At 53.4% G+C, this 19,432-nt stretch overlaps 1 non-coding gene and 1 pseudogene across 1 annotated transcript; one reads left to right on the top strand and one right to left on the bottom strand.

Annotated features, from left to right (window-relative positions):
- Positions 1–19,432, bottom strand: part of LOC141996210 (butyrophilin subfamily 1 member A1-like) — a 660,168-nt pseudogene that overhangs the window by 141,122 nt on the left and 499,614 nt on the right.
- Positions 16,494–16,575, top strand: TRNAS-CGA (transfer RNA serine (anticodon CGA)). The gene has a single exon. It is a non-coding gene; the product is annotated as a tRNA-Ser (tRNA).

Here is a 19,432-nt window from a genome sequence, read left to right as displayed (position 1 = left end):
CTCTCACGTTAATTAACTGGAATTACTGTAACTATCCAATTAATCAGCTGCTTTCGCAAACCAGCTCAGGAGAGCTGATGGAATTTAAAAAGCCAAGTGATCTTAAAACTTCTCAGAAGCTTCATTCCAGGATCCAGGAGGGACACAAAAGTGGCACCAGCTAAAGGCGGGTGGGGGGGAATGTCAGCCTGTCACATGAACCCCCACGTGACTCCTCCCCACCCTGCCCCCCGCGCTCTCCCTGTCCCTCCCACCCATCCCATGTTACCTGAGGGGGGCCTCTGTCCTGAGCCACAAGGCTCTGGCCGCAGCGGACTCCTGGCCCAGGGGTCTGTACAGCCCTGTCGGAAGACAGAGCTGGGGGTGCTCTAGGGATCAGCGGCCCCATGTTCTGCTCCTCTCGCCGCTGCGGTTTGCGGTGGAGCTGCAGGGCTCTCCCAGGAACAGCAGTGGCGAAAGCAGCACAAAGTGGGGCTGCCTGGCGGCCTCACACTGGCAGCTCCTCCGGCACAGCTGTTCCGTACCATCCCTAGCCCTGACGCGGCTCCATCTCTCGGCATCTGTCCAGCCCCGCCGGAAGACAGGGCTTGGGGCGGGGCTGGGGCGGTACCAGAAGAGCCGCGCTGGAGAGCTGCTGGCATGGGGCTACTCCTGTGCCCCCCACGGCGTCTGGGGAGGGGCATGTGGCGCTTGCCCCTCCCCTCATCGCCTCTGCATCTACTTGGTGAGTACTGGCTGCTTGAATATCACCCAAGTGAGCCTTTATCTATTCCATGGGGGAAACGCTGAGATCAAATCTCCCACGTTAAATTTGTCTGACACATACATATATCTCATGAGAAATAGAAATTCAAAGCAATATAAACTATATTTCAGTTCACTTCCCTTGTAACTTGTCGGCGAGGTGCCATGGCCTGCAACGTGCAGGAGGTCAGACTAGATGATCACGATGGTCCCCTCTGACTTCAAAGTCCATGAGCCTATGAGATCTTTGCCCCAGACTTTCAGACCACAGAACATTAGTGAGGAAATAATTGTTTCACACATTATTCATGAAGACAGGACTGAATGACCTCAAAGGGAAATCTGTAATTATCTACTTCTTTTAATTCAGTTTACAACAACAGATTGATCCAAATTTGTCAGCATGGGACTGCTCCTTCTTTATTGCCATTGTAATGTTTCAGCTCCGGCTATGGGACTGACTCCGGTCATTTCTAATATTCTGAACAAATCAATTCATCGAAGTATTTCCCTGAACCAGTCCCTACCAAGAGTTCTGGTTGGTCTGCGTTCCTTGAAATACTGAGTGGAAAGTCCCCAAGCGAAGATTTTAGGAGGGAACCTATAAGTATTCAGGTTTCAGAGTAGCAGCCGTGTTAGTCTGTATTCGCAAAAAGAACAGGAGGGCTGGTGGCACCTTAGAGACTAACCAATTGATTTGAGCATAAGCTTTCGTGAGCTACAGCTCACTTCATCGGATGCATTCAGTGGAAAATACAGTGGGGAGATTTATATACACAGAGAACATGAAACAATGGGTGTTACCATACAGACGGTAAGGAGAGTGATCACTTAAGATGAGCTATTACCAGCAGGAGAGCGGGGTGGGGGGGAGAAGACAGGAGTGAAGGGGTACCTTTTCTGGCAGGGGGGTTGTTCTCAGTGGTATCCCCAGCACATCGAGTGACCGTCTCGAGGGGGTCTCTGTGACTGAACCCGTCACAGGTGGGTTATGTGCTCCAATCAGGCCTGGGGTAGCCAAAACAGAGGCCTATGGAGGCCAGAGGGAGGAGGTCTGTGTAAAAGGCAGAGGAGGCCTTGAATCTTCTTCACGGTGATAAGGCCAAACTCCAGAAAAAAAGTCCTGGGAGTCCTTGCTGGGAGAGCAGGGGTGTTATTGACCACAACCCTTTGTGGATTATTTCTGGGAACCTCAGAGGGAAACTGAGGCAGGGCCTCTGCAGAGCCACCCTGGGCCATGAGGGGACACGCTGGAGGCGGTGACCCTGCTACAGTGCCCTATTGCTGTGCTGCTCCCTCCCACCCAGTCCCTGCTTCCTGCAATCCCACCCCTGATTTTATCAAACAGACTTGCTCGGGTCTGTAGGATGGGAGCACCACTTCAGTGCCCCCGCTAAGTCTCATGAGGGTGGGGCTCCCTTCCTGCCTGCGTGAGGAGTTCTGCAGGGAAAGCGTGATGGCGAATGTGTGCCCAGAGTGTTGCGGTTCAAATACAAGACAGGACAAGGCTTTAAGCAAGCAAGCAGGCTGGTCTGCCGACGGGCTGCTCTGCCTGTCAGCTTTTCCACCCTCTCCTTTATTTCTCTCTCTTCCCCCGTGCATCACATATTCCAACAGATAAAAGGAATACACTGGCTTTGTATAATATTCTTATTTACCAATTTCTATCTACCGCATTCCTTGCTCTCGGGCCTTGAGCCCAGTCCTGGGAGGCTTCCCACGGTTCATGTCATCTGGGCGAGATTCCAAGGTTCATGCCCTTGAGGGGAGCCGTGTGTGCACTGCTCCTACACAACACTCCGGGCGTGCCCTGAATGTTGCCAAGTGCATGAACCTTCCATGAATGCTACATCCCCTCCTTTTTTGTTTATTTGTGCTCGGCCATCTCATGGTAGCCATCAATTTGCTTTTGCAAGCCATTTAACTCCCGTACAGACAAGATCATAACTCGTGGAGCCTGCCAGGGCGGTTCTCGACAAAGCCTTAACAAAAAGGAAATACATTGCACACAGCAACAGCAAAAAATAAGCTTAAGAAGGTAAAGTGTAATTGGCTGGGCCCCAATTAGCCATGCTAGAGTACTGGGAAGAGAGGTTCGCGTAAGCAGCGAGCATCATCTCATTCCCTATTTCCTCAGGGTGATGACATACTGGAATAAGGCACGTACCTAACAATTCTTCAGCTGCTACAAAATCAAATAAACAAAAGTGGGTAACATTTGCTATTGAAGCCAATCTTTCCCATAGGTTATATGTCATTCGGGCCCGTAACGGAGGAGGCGCTCCCAAGTCAACCCCTCCAGGAAATAGCAGGCACAAAAGGCATACAATCAGTACAGAATTAGCAGTGATTTGGGCGAGAATCGCCACAAACAGAGTCTCAGGAGTCTCTGGCTGTTGGTTTGCTGCCAGTCTTCGTTGAGCCGCGGCGACCAATGCTTTCACTGCTCCGCATGTCACGGGCTGGCTTGGGACGCTACGTCTCCTCCATCTCCGTCCCGTCATTGTCGACCCGGGAGGCACCGCGTTCTCCTCCAAGGTCAGCTGAAACTCCGGTATGGGGTTTGACAGCCCCTGGTGCCACGCCATGCTGTTTCAGTGCCAGTCGCACACACCGGGCCGGAACCCACAACGGTCCTGCAGGGAGAGACACAGCAGCATATCCCCGACCCCAAGTGATTAAAGGCACTGGGCCCAACCATTGCGGATCGGGCAGCTGATTGTAATAGACACACGGTCTTTCCGGTACCTCGGACTTATGAAAATGCCAATCCGCGGGGGTCTGCTGATCTGCGTTCAGCGTTAAATTATTTAAAGTAAACAAAAGGATATGCAGTTGTTGCTGAATCTCTCCTAAGGTTCGGAGACGCAGCTCCCCTTGTTTTAATTGTTTGTCAAGCAAGGTTTTTAGCGTGCGATTTGCACTTTCAACAATAGCTTGGCCTGTGGAATTATAAGGGATCCCGTGTTTGAGACGGACGTCCCATTGGGCACAAAAGGTGGAGAGGGATGTGGAGCAATAGGCTGGGGCATTATCCGTTTATATCTGGCTCGGGTGACCCATAACAGCAAAACAGGCTAGCAAATGGTGAATAACTTTGGGAGTGGCTTCCCCACGCTGTGGGGTCGCCCAGAGGAATCCCGAATAGGTATCAATGGAAACATGTGAAAACGAATAGGGGCAGAACTGTGGCACGTGAGTGACATCCATTTGCCACAGCTGATTCGCTGCGGCACCTCTGGGGTTAACGGCATAAGAAAAGGCAGGGGCAGCAGCGGCACGGTGGGGGCAGGAACGAACAATGGAACGGGCACGATCAGCAGGAATGTGAAACTGCCGGGCCAAGACAGAGGCAGACTGATGAAAAAAGGCATGGCTTTCAATGGGGTCAGAGAAAAGGGAATTTACCTGACCACGTAACGCGCGATCGGCGCGCGCATTGCCTTCAGTGAGTGGCCCAGGCAGAGGGGTGTGACTGCGAATATGAGCAACAAAATAAGGGAAATTACGAGTGGTGAGGAGATACTGTAAGGACAAAAACAGGCGAAGAAGGTCCGCATTGACCTGAGGGGTGATGAGGGCAAGGGGTAAATGATCAATTACCTGATGAACATAATGCGTGTCCACAATCAAATTAAAGGGACAATCAGCAAAAAGTTGAAAGGCCAAAATAACAGCAGCTAGTTCCGAGCGCTGCGCGGAACGCTGGGGCAGCGTAAAACGAGAATGCCAACGAGGGGGGTCACCGGATTGATAGGTGACAACACCGCGACGTGGAGAGCCATCAGTAAAAAGAGTGATAGCTGAAACAATCGGTCGAGAGCGGCTAAGACGATGTACGATTAGTGGCACCTTTTGTGTGATCACCAACCGAGGATCTTTTGGGGGATTATAAGAAATCTCTCTCACATAATCACAAAGAGCAACCTGCCAGGCCAAGGAGGTGTGATACAAGGAATCAAATTCACTACGTGACAAGGGGAACACAATGGCAACTAAATCAGTGCCCGTGAGTTGCACTGCACGGTGGCGGGCTTTACGAACAAGGTCAGACAGGGCGTCTAAATAAGGATAAATGTTCCGAGGAGGAGTGGAAGACAAATATATCCACTCTATGATAGAGACGGCTGTGTCTGTACGAGGTACAAACAGAGCAGCAGTAGGCGTATGAGGGGTAGCAAGGAGAACTAATCGCAGGGGACGAACCTCAGTAAGTCTATCCACAAACTGCTGACTCAACACTGCATTGATCTGTTGAATGCAGGCAATGTGCTCCTCAGTGATGGCAATAACTGCGCCAGGTGCCCGAGCTCCACGTAGAAGCTCGAACAATGGCTGCAGCATCGATGTGGGGAGACGGAAGTAGGGTCGAATCCAATTTAAATGACCCAAAATTTGCTGTAATTTAACGAGGGTTAGGGGTTGGGGTACCACTTCCGGGCGAACAGGGGGAGCATAGGTTTGTAAAACCTTATGCCCGAGGTATTGGTAGGGATAAGAGCGTTGGATTTTTTCTGGTGCCACTAACAGGCCATTTTGGCCGAGAATCTGGGACAAATATTCAAGCTGTTGTGCCGTGACCTGGGGACCGCTAAGCAAAATGTCATCCATATAATGGTAGACCTTTAATGTGGGGTATCTGGCACGAAAAGGGGCGAGGGCCCGATCCACAAAAAGTTGACACAAGGTTGGACTATTTTGCATTCCCTGGGGCAAGACCTTCCACTGATACCTTTGAGAGGGTCGTTGATTATTATATTCTGGCACCGTAAACGTGAATTTTTCGCAATCTTGTGGGCAAAGGGGGATTGTGAAGAAACAATCTTTTAAATCTAACACACAAAGCTGATCGGTTTGAGGAATTAAATTCCGGTTTGGCAACCCAAACTGCAAGGGGCCCATGGGTTGGATGCATTTATTTATTTCCCTTAAATCATGTAACAGCCTCCATGCACCAGATTTTTTCTTAATAACAAACACCGGGGTGTTCCAGGGACTAGTAGAGCTCTCCAAGCGCTGTGCCTGCAAATGCTGCTGCACAAGCGAATGAAGCGCTTTCAGCTTTTCTAGGGGGAGGGGCCACTGGTCAATCCATACGGGCTCTAAGGATTGCCATACCAAGGGTAATGCGGAGGGCAAGGTGGGTGGGGGAGGGTTTTGGGCCATTATATATTAATATCGAGGGTGGTGTCCAGCTTTACAAGTAAGTCACGGCCCCAAATATTGAGGTGGACAGGGAGCACAAAAGGGCGGATCGTAGCAAGGGCATGGCCTCCTGGTTTAGAGACCGTGACCCAAGACAAACTTTGGCGCCCGGGTTTGCTACCCCCGATCCCTCACAACTCTTTAGAAGGAACTGTTGGCCAACCGACCGGCCACTCCGGATCACGAATCACCGTAACGTCAGCTCCAGTGTCCACCAGCCCTGTAAAAGGGAAATTATTTAAAAGAAGTGTTAACTGAGGTTTCGAGGGGCGGACCAACATTATTAGAGCAACAAATTGAGAGGACGTGTCGTGAGGCGGCGACTGAGACAGCGTCGATCCAAAGTCGCCTCTGCCCCGGGCTCGATCCTCTGCGGCTGGCACCTGATAGGGGACTAAAATCAATTGTGCAATTGACCGTCCACGCGGGAGGACTGCGGAAGATGGGTCCACACCTGAACCTTAATAACGCTGGTGTAATCGGCGTCAGTGACTCCTGGGATGACAAAAAAACCCTGTTTCCCAGCGTGTGAGCGAGGGAGAACCAGACCCACAAATCCGGCAGGGAGAGGTCCCGTCACCTGTGTAGGTATGGCGCAAACCTCCCCCGGCAACTGAAAATCAGCGTCCTCCTGCATAATCAAATCAAGCCCTGCACTTCCGGCAGTCGCCGCCCTCATGGAGTCTATGGATTGTAAGGCAGAGGAACAGTTGTCTGAGTGGGAAACACCCCCGTTTGGCCCTGGGTTCGGGGGGGACCCGTCGTGTGGTTTCCCGACCCGCTACGACACTGATTAGCCCAGTGATAGCCCTTCCGACACTTGGGGCACTTCTTTGAGGGGCGGGCGGGCGCCGTCGATGAGCTTTTGGTAGGCCTGCCCGAATCCGGGACCTTCCGGAAAGCATGCTGGGCGCAGGTGGAAATAATGGGGAAGACGGCCTGAGGGAGTTGAGACTGCAGCTGAACAGTAGCAAACGGGCCCTCCCCTGCCAACTGCTCATAAATGACACCTTGCTCTCTATATACCTGGGCTTGGCGTTCCGCCGTCTGCCGATACTCACTAAGCCAAATAACATACTGACTGGGCGTCAGCATCATGCGCAACAGCGCCTTCCAGTCTTCAGGGACCAGGGAGTACCCAGAACCTAGCCCTTCAATGAGACCACGCACATACGTGCTAGTCAGGCCGAACTCGCGAATCGCTTTCTTTACCTCCCGGATCACTGAGTAAGGCAAACTGACCCAGTCTGCAACCTGGTTGCCCTGGCCATCATCCTGCCAGGTCACCGGGCAAACTGAGACCAGATCAGCTAATTCCTCTGCTGTAAGATCTGGGCGAGTCTTCGCTGCGTGAACCATTTGTTGCACCAGCGAAAGCCCCTGAGCAGACGCAGACGACCCCCCGGGGGGCCCCGGAGCATGGGGCCCCACAGGGGGACGGTGATCACACACCGGCTCCGGTGGGGAAGGCAAGGGAGGCGGTGGTAATTGAGGAACTGGGGGCGAAGCAGAGGGAGGGATGGCTGCAGGAGTGGACGGGGGTGGCGGGATCGGCAGCCCCTCTGTTGGCGCAGGAGAGGGTCTTTCCGAGGCGACACGCTGTGTCGCATCGCCAGGAGGGGGGATGGCTGCAGGAGCGGACGGGCGTGGCGAGATCACCAGCCTCGCGAGGGAGGGCCTGTCCGGGGCGACACACTGTATCGAGTCGCGGCAGAGGTGCCAGGCATGTAAAGCCTGCACGGACGCCCGAGGCTCTTTGTGCAATGTCTGGCTCAACCGCTCCCAGTCCGCTAGCTTAAGGGCTCCGGCTTCAGGGTACCACGGGCATTGGGCACTCACCTCCTGTAGCAGGAGAGTGAGTTCTCGAGTGGGGCAGTCATGCTGAGCCTTACGCAGCAAATTCTGTAGCTCATTGCGGTGTTGCACTTGCAAAGCAGAGAGGGAGCTTCCCATACTTACCACGACGAAAAATACTCACCGGGATCCGCGAGGCGGATGAGTGACGCGTCTGAAACCCTTGCCGGGCGAGGTGAGTTCTGAGGGCCCCACGTTGGGCGCCAGTTGTTGCGGTTCAAATACAAGACAGGACAAAGCTTTAAGCAAGCAAGCAGGCTGGTCTGCCGACGGGCTGCTCTGCCTGTCAGCTTTTCCACCCTCTCCTTTATTTCTCTCTCTCCCCCCGCGCATTACATACTCCAACAGATAAAAGGAATACACTGGCTTTGTATAATATTCTTATTTACCAATTTCTATCTACCGCATTCCTTGCTCTCGGGCCTTGAGCCCAGTCCTGGGAGGCTTCCCACGGTTCATGTCATCTGGGCGAGATTCCAAGGTTCATGCCCTTGAGAGGAGCCGTGTGTGCACTGCTCCTACACAACACTCCGGGCGTGCCCTGAATGTTGCCAAGTGCATGAACCTTGCATGAATGCTTCACTTGAGGACAGCCCCAGCAGCATCCTACTGCTTCCTCGGCCCCAAGAGGGGAGAAGCAATGAAAGGGAGTTTGTGTCTCTGGGATGTGGTGGGAGGGGCAGAGCAGGTGAGTTTCCCAAGGCTGAAGCTATAAAAATGATGGTTAGTCAGTAAATTCCTACCTTGAATTCTTCAGCAGCAACCTCCTCTGCAGGAATCACAGAGTGATCTCTGTGCTCCTTGGATTTGTCACACACGACACAGATGAGGATTTTATCCTTTTTGAAGAACAGTTTCAGAGGCTCCTTGTGTTTCTCACACAATGTCTCTGCTTCTGGTTCCTTCACTGACTGCAACCTCAATTCTCTGACTGCTTCTGCAACATTCCTGAGCTTCTTGTTAAGTCTGAGGTTCCTCTGGGGAAAGGCCTCTCTGCACTGAGGGCAGGAGACCTCTGTATCCAAGCTCTCCCAGCACTGGGTGATGCAGGCTCTGCAGAAATTGTGACTGAACTTGGCTTAGTCATTGGGCATTTCCTTTCTGGGCACAGTCTCGTATTCTCTGGTTTTTGCGGACTGCAGAGTAGCTTTGAACTAAGTGTGATGAGTCCAAACTGAGACTAACTCCTCCCTTTGTTAACCCAGAAATCCATGGCGTAGATACCCCATTGCCCTGCGACTTCCCTTGTCCTTTACTCACTCACGTATACAAATTAGAGCTGGTCAAAAAAAAAAATTCTAATGGAACAATTTTTCTGTTGCAAAAAGTTATTTTGATTAAATCAAAACTTTGCATGGGAATGTGCCATTGTTGTAACAAAAATATACAAAAATGCTTGTTGTATATTGCATTATCAATTATAAAATGAAATAGTCAAAATCAGAATATAACATTACAATGTATCGAAAAGAAATATTTAAATTGATCCCAAATTATTAACCTTTATTTGGTTTTGCAGGAAGTTTCTCTTTTTTTCTTCTTTTTTCTTTTGGATTCAAAACAAAAAATAAAACTGGAATTTCCCCCAAAGGGAATTTCTGGTTCCTGCAAAGCTCTAATGAAAAGCACCAACTCCTTCTACGTCTTACCAGACATCATATCCAGCACACTAACCAGCACACATAGACAGCAACATCAAAAGGTCTGTGACGGAACTTTCTCACCCATATCACTCACTCCTTTGCACTTCCTTCAGTGAGACAGCCAGTAACTACACAGCTCACTCTACCTTCCTTCAAGAACCTGTACCCACTCCTTCCCTTCCCTCCTGAAAGTTTCAACTTTTCAATGAAAAACTGAATACCGAACTATTTTGTCCAAACCCCAAAGTATTTCAGTTTGGAAATGTCACTGCATGGGAGTTGTAATTTACGTTCCTCCTGCATCCATCCACCATGGACTGGGCTCCCTGATAGCACTCTCCCACAATGCACCACGGTCTCTCCTTTGCGTGAGTCATTGAATGAGGGGAGTCCAATAACCATGATGCATCATGGGAGATGAAGTCCATCTGGGGAACCTAGCCCGTACAATAAAAAGGGGACATCAAGCAGCCCCACGACATCTCCCATGGGACATAGTAGTGGCATGCCCAAATCGATCTGTTTGGTTTCCTGGTGAACTAGTTCAGCTTTGGAGCTTTTATTTTTATTTTTTTTTGGATGAAAAATATCAAAACCATTAACGGATGGCAGCCGTTTTTTGTGAAAACTTTTTAAAATCAAAACCGCAGTTTTTCATCAAAACCAACAAAATTTTCAAGCAGCCTTAATCATAGGACCATCCCATGAGCTCTTCCGTAGATTAGCTAGTCCTGCCAAGCACTTTCATCTCCTTTCATAATTCACAAGGGGCCATCATGTTCTAATGATGATCCACCGACGGTTTGTCACTCTTCTCTGGTCCATGTGGCAAACTGCAATTTGCAAAGCCTCCTGTCCTAAGATATTTGGACATAAGGTGACCAGATAGAAAGTGTGAAAAATCGGGATGGGGTGAGGGGTAATTGGCGCCTGTATAAGAAAAAGCCCTGAATATCTGGACTGTCCCTATAAAATCGGGACATCTGGTCACCCTATTTGGACACCCAAGTCAATTGGAATGTTCTGGCTTTCTCACTTCTTCCTTCACCTATATAAAATAAACATAAGCAAATCAGAAGCATAGCCACAGTCCTCATGCCAAATTATCCATTGTTTGGTCTGTGGTTAAATACTTAGGGTTGTATTTTCAAAACTGCAAACAGAGTTCAGTGCACAGGTCTTGCTCCCAGTCAATGGGACTTGTGCTCCTTACTCTGTTGGGTCTGCAAAACCATCGAAAGCCGGGGCACTTGGCACTGGCCCCTGTCGGGACACTGGGCTAGATGGACCTTTGGCTTGACCCCGTCTGGCCGTTCTTCTGTTAAAGCAAGGGAGCGATCAAGGCGGAGAAGCCCATCTCCTTGCTTCAGGAATTTTGCAGTTTTTTGGTCACAGTCCTCTCTAGTCCAGGATGACTCTGATCGTCCAGGCTCGGATTGTGTCGCTGAGACAACAGGGAGTCCGGCGAGCATGAAAAATACAGGCTTCTCTCGCTGCAGTTAGCCCAGTCTCTCTGATCCTGGAGGACTCCCATCTATCCAGCACCATGGCTCGTCACCTGTATAGCCCCTGGAAGCTCCTCTGCACCCTTCTCAGCAGCATCAGGGATGAGAGGGACGAAGGAGACCTGCAGCTGCAGGAGGAGCAGAGGGGCCCTGTGGGGCAGGGGTAGGGGCGGCTCTAGGGGGAGCTAGCAGGGTCCATAGCAATCCCAAAATTTGCCTTAGCCCCTCCCCCGTAGCCATCCCTCCCAACTGCTGGTAGCACTGCCTTCAGATCCGGGCACCCGGCTGAGAGCCACTGCTCTCTGGCTGCCCCTTTCTGAAGGCAGAGCAGAGAGAGCTGCGGCTGCGGGCCAGGCTCCCCACAGCAGAAACACTCACTTCTCCTGCCCCAGGTTCACGGACTCTCACTTCCCCTTCTGCACACTCTTGCCCACAAACAGCAGCAGCTAGGGGAAGCGGACTGGCACGTGGCTGGGACAGTGTCCCACACAAGCTCCCCCTACACACACACCTGATCTGCCGAGAAGAGGCTTCAGACACCTGCCTAGACTGGAGGAAATGTCTCCTTCTTCCATTCAGTCCCTTTGCACTCAGGTGGGGCCTGACCCATTTGTAGCCCTGCTGCACTCCAGACACAGGTGCCGACGCAGAGGGTGCTCCAGACCCAGAGCACCCACAGGAAAACATAGCGGGTGCTCGGCACCCACCAGCCACAGCTGTTGGGCTGGCCCCTGCTGATCAGCTCTTTGAGCTGTCTGGCAGCTGGGGAAGGGGCTTGGGGGAGGGTGGAGAGCGGGGAGTGGTGGACGGGCAGGCAGGGACCTATGGGGAGGGGAAGGAGCCAGGGTGGGACCTTGGGGAAGCGGTGGAGGTGGCATCCCCAGGAAAAATAGGTCCGTGCCTGCGGCCCCAGAGATCTGCACAGTCAGCTCCCCTGCTGATGCTAGCCTGGGCCAAGCTCTACACCGGCTCCTCGGCAGCCGGCACTGCAGAGGCTGCAAGCCCCACGTTTACACGTCAGTCTCCCTTTCGCTGGGAAGCTGATGCACGGCTGGCTGGGCACTGGGGGATTCCGCCCGCTACGAGAGGTGGCCATGCCCAGGTGGGTCTCCGCTGAGCTGGGGAGCATGGGGCAGGAGCCTGTCTGCGCTGAGGCCTTTCACTCAGGAGTGGGAGCTGCAAGTCTTCAGGCTCAGGAGTGCCTGGCTTAAAGAGACAGTGTGCTGACACACACGCAGTCTCCCCCACACAGGGCCAGATTAACCTTTTGTGGGCCTGGTTCCAAACACATTTGTGGGCCCCCTTGGGCCGGGAGATTGACACAGGAGCTGTGTTTGACACAGCACACAGCTGTACCGGTTTTATTTACAATATTTACAAGTTTAAACGGAGAGGGCTCCCAGCAATGGCAGCCCTAGGGCAAAAAGTTACACACAGGTACATCCGATGCGTTATGAAAGAAAACATGCAAAAGAAACCACAGTGGGTAAAACCAGGGAACAAAAGCCTGAGCAGCCAAAACACCAGCCAGCTGTTGCTCCCACGAAGAGGGAGCAGTTACAAATATCTCATCCTTCACATTTCTCATAGGAACTACCAGGGCCTGATGAAACTGGGGCAGATTGAAAAGTGTGAAAATATTTTAAAAATAAAAACATCCACAACTTTATTCCATTTTATTTACAGCATCATTTTTCGTACTCGCCTGGCTTGGCCTTCTCTGCCAGAAGAGAGGCAGACAGACTAGGATCAGGACCACCAGCTGTGCCCCCAAAAGACTGGGCTCTGGGCCAATCCTCCAAATATCTGAGACCCACATCCTGCCCCAGAACAACCCCCCCAAACTGGACCAGCCCCACATCCCCCCCCAGAATGACCATCCGTGACCTGGACAGTGCACCCAGCTCAGCCAGGAAGGAGAACTCTTGAAACTTTCTTTGGGTTTTTATCTACGGCTTTGGCTACACTTGCATGTTACACCGCAATAAAGCCTCCCAGAGCGCTCTACCTTACTCCCGTCCACACTGGCCAGGCACGTAGCGCGCTCTGACTCCCTGGCTGGAGCGCTCCTGGTACTCCACCTCCCCGAGAGGATTAACAGCTGTTGCGCATCGGCTGAGACGCTCCAGCTCCAGTGTAAACGGGGAGTAAGGTTATTAGGCACTGATTGACCTCCGGAAACTCCCCATAATCCTTTTAACTGACGCGTCCTCTCTTGTTCGGTTGTGAACTCCGGACGTGGCCGTGCCGTTTCAAAGCTCCGTTTCGGGGGCTGCTTATCAAACAAACACACACGGCTCCCGTTGGCTTTGAATGAGTGAGAGGCAGGCGGGGGGCTCCGTTTGGAGCGCCGGCCGCTCCTGTTTGCTTGCAGAGCGAGGCGGCGGCGAGGCGGGGTTGGGGTCCATTTCAGCGAGCGGCTGCTTCTCTCGTCTATGAGGAAAAAAGAAAGAACGGCCGTTTGCTTTCAGTGAGTGAGAGAGAGGCGGGGGAGGGAGGGAGGGAGGTCTGGACTTACAAGACAGCACGCTGACACACTCTCAGCCCCCCAAACCCACTCTCTCTCCCCCCACGCTCCCTGTCACACTCCACCCCACCCCCGTTGGAAAAGCACGTTGCAGCCACGGGAACGCTGGGATGGCTGCCCCAATGCGCCCCTCCCACTGCAGCGGCAAACATGGCCAGGACAGTGGGCTGGCAGCTGCCAGTGTGGACAGGCTGCAGCGCTCCCCCTGCGCGGCTGTAGAAGGCAGGTTTAACTCACAGCACCGTGCATCTGCAAGCGTGGCCACGGCCTGCCTGTCCTTCCCCTAATTGTCAGGGTCTCAAAATCTCCCACTGTGGGAAGCGAAGATGCAGGCCCTGGACTCTACCTGCCGGCAGCCAACCGGACACACACAGACGGTCGCCTGCGGTCTGGTGCCATGCTGGAAGTGCCATTTCCAAGTGGTTGAGTTTTAAAGCTAGATTTGGCTGTTGGTTTCTGGCCCAAAGTTCTGAGGCCTGACAATTTCAGCAATGGCCAAATGTGGCTTGTTGTTGTAAGGGTCTGATTCTCACTTTGGGTGCCAAGGGGCCTGGCTGCAGCTCCCGGACAAGCCCTCCCCCAGGGTGTGTTTGCTGCTGCCCCTTCCCATGTCCAGGCTTCTTCTGCCTGGGTGTGTGGCTGGTGGTTTGTCTTTGGAAACTCCTGTGGGATGCGGCTTCCTTCGAGTTCCCAAAGGGTTTGTTGGACTCGGGCATGAGTCTCCTTTACCAAGCAAGAGATCCCGGCTTCAAATTTCGACCAAGGCTGCGTTTGCAGCTTACCTCGGAAGTTTTTTTCACCTGTGTTTTCTCCAACATCCTGCAGAGGGAGAGCTGCATTAGGGTCTGAATTTGGTTTGTTTCTCAAGGTGTAGGATTCTCACTTGGGGCGGGAGAGAGTGCGGACAAGACCTTGGAAAGGTGAAGTCAGGGGCAGGACTTTTCAGGTGCCTGTTGTTGTGGGGGTTTGTTTGATTAGGGGTTTTGCTGAAATTGCGAGAAACGATGTCCCTTTTCAGCCTGAAGGCTTGTTCTGTCCAGCAGCCCAAATGGCAAGCCTTGTTTCACCTGTTTAATGTTGGACAGTGACAGGGTCACGTTAACACCTTTGTCTCTCTTTGAGCCCCTTGATTCTCTTTAAATTACCACCAAAGTTCCCACCCCCTGTGTGAGTGGCATGGGGGACTGAGCGTCTTTTCTCCTTTCTCCCCTCTAGGATGTCAGAAGCACCATAGACAGGTGCCTGGCTCCTTCCCCTTCACACCTCATTATTCTGGCCACAGGCTGAGACAAAACAACTGTCCCAGGGCACAGCTGCAAAGTGGGGAAGGTGACTCGTGGGGTCGGAATCTCCTTTGGTTTATTACAAACCTGGGGTTCCTGCATTTCCTCCAAAACTAAAGCGGTTTTCTTAATCGCTTCTCTGTTAAGGCTGCGTCTACACTCCCCTTGTGTCGGTAGAACGTATGTGGCTCGGGGTGTGAATAAGCCACCCCCCGAGTGACACAAGTTACACCGACCTAAGCGCCGGTGTGGACAGTGCTATGGTGCTGGGAGAGCTTCTCCTGCCAACATGGCTATGGCTGCTCGTTGAGGGTGGAGAGCTCCCTCCCATCGGCTTCCAGCGGCTCCACTAGAGACTGCCGCTGTAAACTCCCCAGTGCAGCCACAGCCTTCGGGCAGGGACGATGCCCCGGGACTCCGGGGACACAGTCCGGGCCTCTCACCTCCAGGGCACTGGGGTTCTCTTCTGCCCAGGGCAGGAGTGAACAAACGTCTGTATGACGTGATGACCATTCAGAAACCGGTGAGGAATGAGCTGGTTTGAGGGGAGTTGATCTCGGTCCCGTTGCAGGTGGGCAGATGTCCACAGAACAAAGACCAGCAGGAACATTGGAATCTATTGGTCACTGAAGCATGGAGGCCGAGGAGTGAATTGCCCATGGGGAATGAACTCCCGTCCTGTCCCCAGAGCTGGTCTCAGTCAATCAGGGCTGAAGCACATTGACGGGACACCTCGGGGAAGCTTGCCCAGCCATTGCTGGGGCTGTAGCTATTCTATGGCTGGCTCCACAGAGATTCATTCTCCAGGCCCCTCAATTCAGCATTTTTCAGTGGCAAGAAATTCACAGTAAAATACAAAAATAAAATAAATCATGATTATTGGGAAAAAACCTGTTTCTTTCTTGATGTGAAAAAGGAAAGTTCCAGCAGCTGGAGGACACGTCTCCTGACCTGGAAAGCAGACCTGGTTATTGGTGCCAACAAACCAGTGCTCTGAAGGAGACTCTGAGGAAAATCAAAGGTAGCGAGAAGGGAGCTAGGTGGGGAAACTGAGACACGCGTCTGGGACTTTCGGAAGTGACAGATTCTGACCAATTAGTTGCAAGAGACGCGAACATAAAACTGAAACAAATCAGAGTGAACCAATAAAGCATAATTCCTGACTCAGGGGAAGAGGCTGGGGCGGGGGGGTTGAGGGGGGTGGGAGAGCAGTGTTCCAAGGCAACAAAAATAGCAAACGGTTCATAATCTGTAGTCATTTGAATGTGATTCATTTTTCCACTGAGAAGTTTCTCTGAAGTAACGAGAAATCCAGGGTCCAGGTGAAGGGAGCCGTGTCCCATTCTCCCGTCTGACAGTCCAGTCATGGCTTAGTCCTGTTTATAAAGAGAGACAAGAGACAATAAAAACAGGTGAATCGAGCGAGACAGTCAGGACAGGGGAGGATAAAGCAGGGAGGGGAAGAGCTGGGCTCTAACTCCCTGCGTGGCCTTGGTCAGGTCAGTGAACCTCTCCCTGTCTCCCTTTACAGTGGGGATAGCAACAATTACAGGCCCCACGGGAGAGGGTTGGTTTGATGTTTAACCACATGGCTAAGCAACGAGAACCCCAAATCCCCCTCTGCTTTGGGAGCAAGGTTTCCTGTTTGAATTCTGTGTTTCAGAGGACTTCAGGCCTGGGCACTGTGATTATTTACCAGTTTCTCGGGCCTTAGGGGGTCACGTCACTCACAGCTGTGATGGCCGAGAGGTTAAGGCATTGGACTCGAAATCCAATAGGGTTTCCCTGCGCAGGTTCAAATCCTGCTCACAGCGAGGCCTGTGTTTTAGCCACACTTGCTCACCAGGGCAATACATCTCCACCGACCCTGGGACGCTCTCCGTACACTCCCCACCCCAAGGAAACCCTGTTCTGCTCCTTTCATGGGGATGCCTGGGATGGTGCCTCACGCTGTGTCCCTGTGTTATCAGCTCCCGAGGCCTCTGCCCCTCACCCAGCGCCCCCCGGCTCAGCCCAACCCCTGGGTGCTGCTCCTCTCCAGAGCGTGGAAGGAGCTGAGCACGGGCAGCTCGGATAAGAGGCCACGGGAGGCTGAGCCTTCCCCAAAAGGAGGTCCATGCGGGGGGGAAACGCTGGGGATGTGGGGCGGGTCTCCCCTCCGGAGGCCCGTGGGCCCATGGTCATCTTTCGAGCGCTGGATGCGAAGCTCCAGAGAAGTGGGGGCCCCGCCTGCACCCCCCTCCCCTCTGCCCCTTAGCCCGATGCCCTGCTCTTGCTTTTCCTCTTCCCATCCCCCCTCCGCCTCTTCCCCCAAAACCTGCGCCCCACCCCCCCTCGGCCTTTTCCCCCACGGCCCCGTCTTCTCGTGCCTCTTCCTGTCCTGCTCCACCTCCTTCCCCAAGGACCCCACGGCCCCCCGCTCACCGAAGACAGAGAAGAGGAATGGGTGCCTGGCCCCAGGGCCCCCTGGTAGCCCCCCTTAGGGGAAAGGGGCAGAGAGGAGCAAGCAGGGGGTGAGTGGAGTCTTGGGGGAAGAGGCGGAGAGGAGCGAGGGGCAGGTAGGGGGACCTCGGGGGCCAGAGGAGTGAACAGTGGGTGGGCAGGGCCTCGGGGGAAGAGGATGACCGGGGGCGGGGCCTCTGTGGCAGGGCCATGCTCTAGGCGCCGGTGGCCCCCCAACTTCTCGGGGTCATCGGAAACCCAGGATGAAGGTGACACAGGGCCTGGTTCTTCTTTGGGCTAAGATTCCATAACACCTCTCCCTTCCTGGCAGTGTGAAGGGGCTGGACGGGGCATAAAGCCCTCCAGACACGGCCGGAGACAGGGAAAGGCCGTCAATGCGGAAGAGAATCGGGCCCAGAGTTAGACAAGGGGTGCAGAGAATATTCTGGATTCTGGTCATTGCACTTCGCCCTTGCTCGAAATGCTTCCTGTATTTTCTCCATTTCACTCCCTGACTCTCGATCTCTGCCCCTTTCCCTGTTTCGTCCTCAGAATTAGCACGTTCAGCCAGTTAATCGCAGCAATCCCGCCATAACACGGCAGCCTGAAATCTCAGCTCTCCCCCGCCCCTCGCACGAGACCTGCTGCCAGCTGAACTGGAGAAAGAATGGGGAATGACTCTGGCGGAGGGTGTGAAACAGACCCCCGGAAAAGGTGAGTTTTCACAGGGATTTCCTCAAATTAGGAGAAACTTGGGGTCCCAGTTAGTGCCCAGAAAACCCTTCAGGGATCAAACAAACCAGAGGCCCAGCCCACCCCGATCTGGGCTCCACGTGGGAGTGAGCAGGGGGCTGCTGAGACACACAGAGACTGCTGGGCACGCACGGACTGTGGCTGGGGAGGGGGCTGCCAGACCTCCCTAGGGTGACCAGACAGCAGGTGTGAAAAATCGGGACAGGGGTGGGAGGTAATCGGAGCCTATATAAGAAAAAGACCCAAAAATCGGGACTGTCCCTCTAAAATCGGGACATCTGGCCACCCTAGACCTCCCCCACAGACTGCCACTGAGGGAGGAGGGGGCAGATGCACAGACCTGCAGTGACCACACGGATTGTGAGGTTTGCTCCCCTCCTGTCTCCAATGGGGCTGAGGTTTCTCCCTGAGCCTGCTGAGCCCTGTGGCCCTTCCCAGCCACGCCCGTGGGAGCAGAAAACACCGAGAGACCAGGCCGGGGAGGTCATATGGTTTATTGGACCAGCTTCTGCTGGGGAGAGAGACCAGGGCCTGAGGACAAGCTCTGTGGAGCTCGAAAGCTGGTCTCTCCCCAGCAGAAGTTGGAGAATGAAAGAGATCCCCTCCCCGCCTTGTCTCTCTCACCTCCTGGGACCGACCTTGCAAACAGAGAACTCTGAGGCAGTTCAGTGCTTCCGACCGAGCACCAGGAGCCCGTATGTAACACGGACGTTGCATTCATTCAAACAGTGCCTAGCGCAGCTGGGGGACGGGCTTCAAGCTGCTGCCAGCCACAGCCCCTTCTGTGCCCCAAACCGGGGGCGACTGCGCCTACCGGCCAGACCCCTCTGTTCCAGAACGGAGGTGCCCTTTGGTCTCTCAGCCCGGCGCTCTCACACAACCACAGCAGCTCCAGTCACCAGGTCCCCTCTTGGCGCAGTGGGAGCGGGCAGCAGGACAGAGCAGGCAGGCCACCGAGGGGGAACTGTACTCCGGGAAGCCGTGACTCTGTCAAGGATTTAGGTGTCATACCGGGCGAGCCGCTTAACATCCGCTCCCGGTGTGATGCTGTGGGGAACAGGGCCAAAGCCATTGGTGATGACGGGGGGATTTTCTTGGTTTTTCAATGGTTTGCATGCCGCGTGTGGGACTCAGTTTCCCTGGGTGCTGTTTGTTTAACGAGGTGGCACTGGTGGGAGAGGTCGTTTGTTGTTACAGAGGACCAGCGGTGATCTCGCCTGACAGTTGGGCCCTCAGGCAAAGGCCTGGAGAATGGATACCCCAGTGACTGGTGAGCGGGAGGCCCAGCTTGGAAGTCACAGCCAGGTCGGGCCAGTAGTAGGACAATGGGCTGAGGAGAGAAGACCTGGTGACTGCTTCCAGCCAGGGGAAAGAAAAGAGGGAGGAGAGGAGAGGCTGAGATAGAGGAGACCCAGGCAGCCTGTTTACCTGGGACAGAAGACAAAAGACACAGGCTTGTGGGAAGGTGATATCGGA

The sequence above is a fragment of the Natator depressus genome, chromosome 11, assembly GCF_965152275.1.
Source record: "Natator depressus isolate rNatDep1 chromosome 11, rNatDep2.hap1, whole genome shotgun sequence".
NCBI classification, from domain to species: Eukaryota; Metazoa; Chordata; order Testudines; family Cheloniidae; genus Natator; species Natator depressus.
The sequence above is the reverse complement of the archived record's forward strand: the minus strand, read 5'-3'. Positions and strand labels throughout refer to the sequence as shown.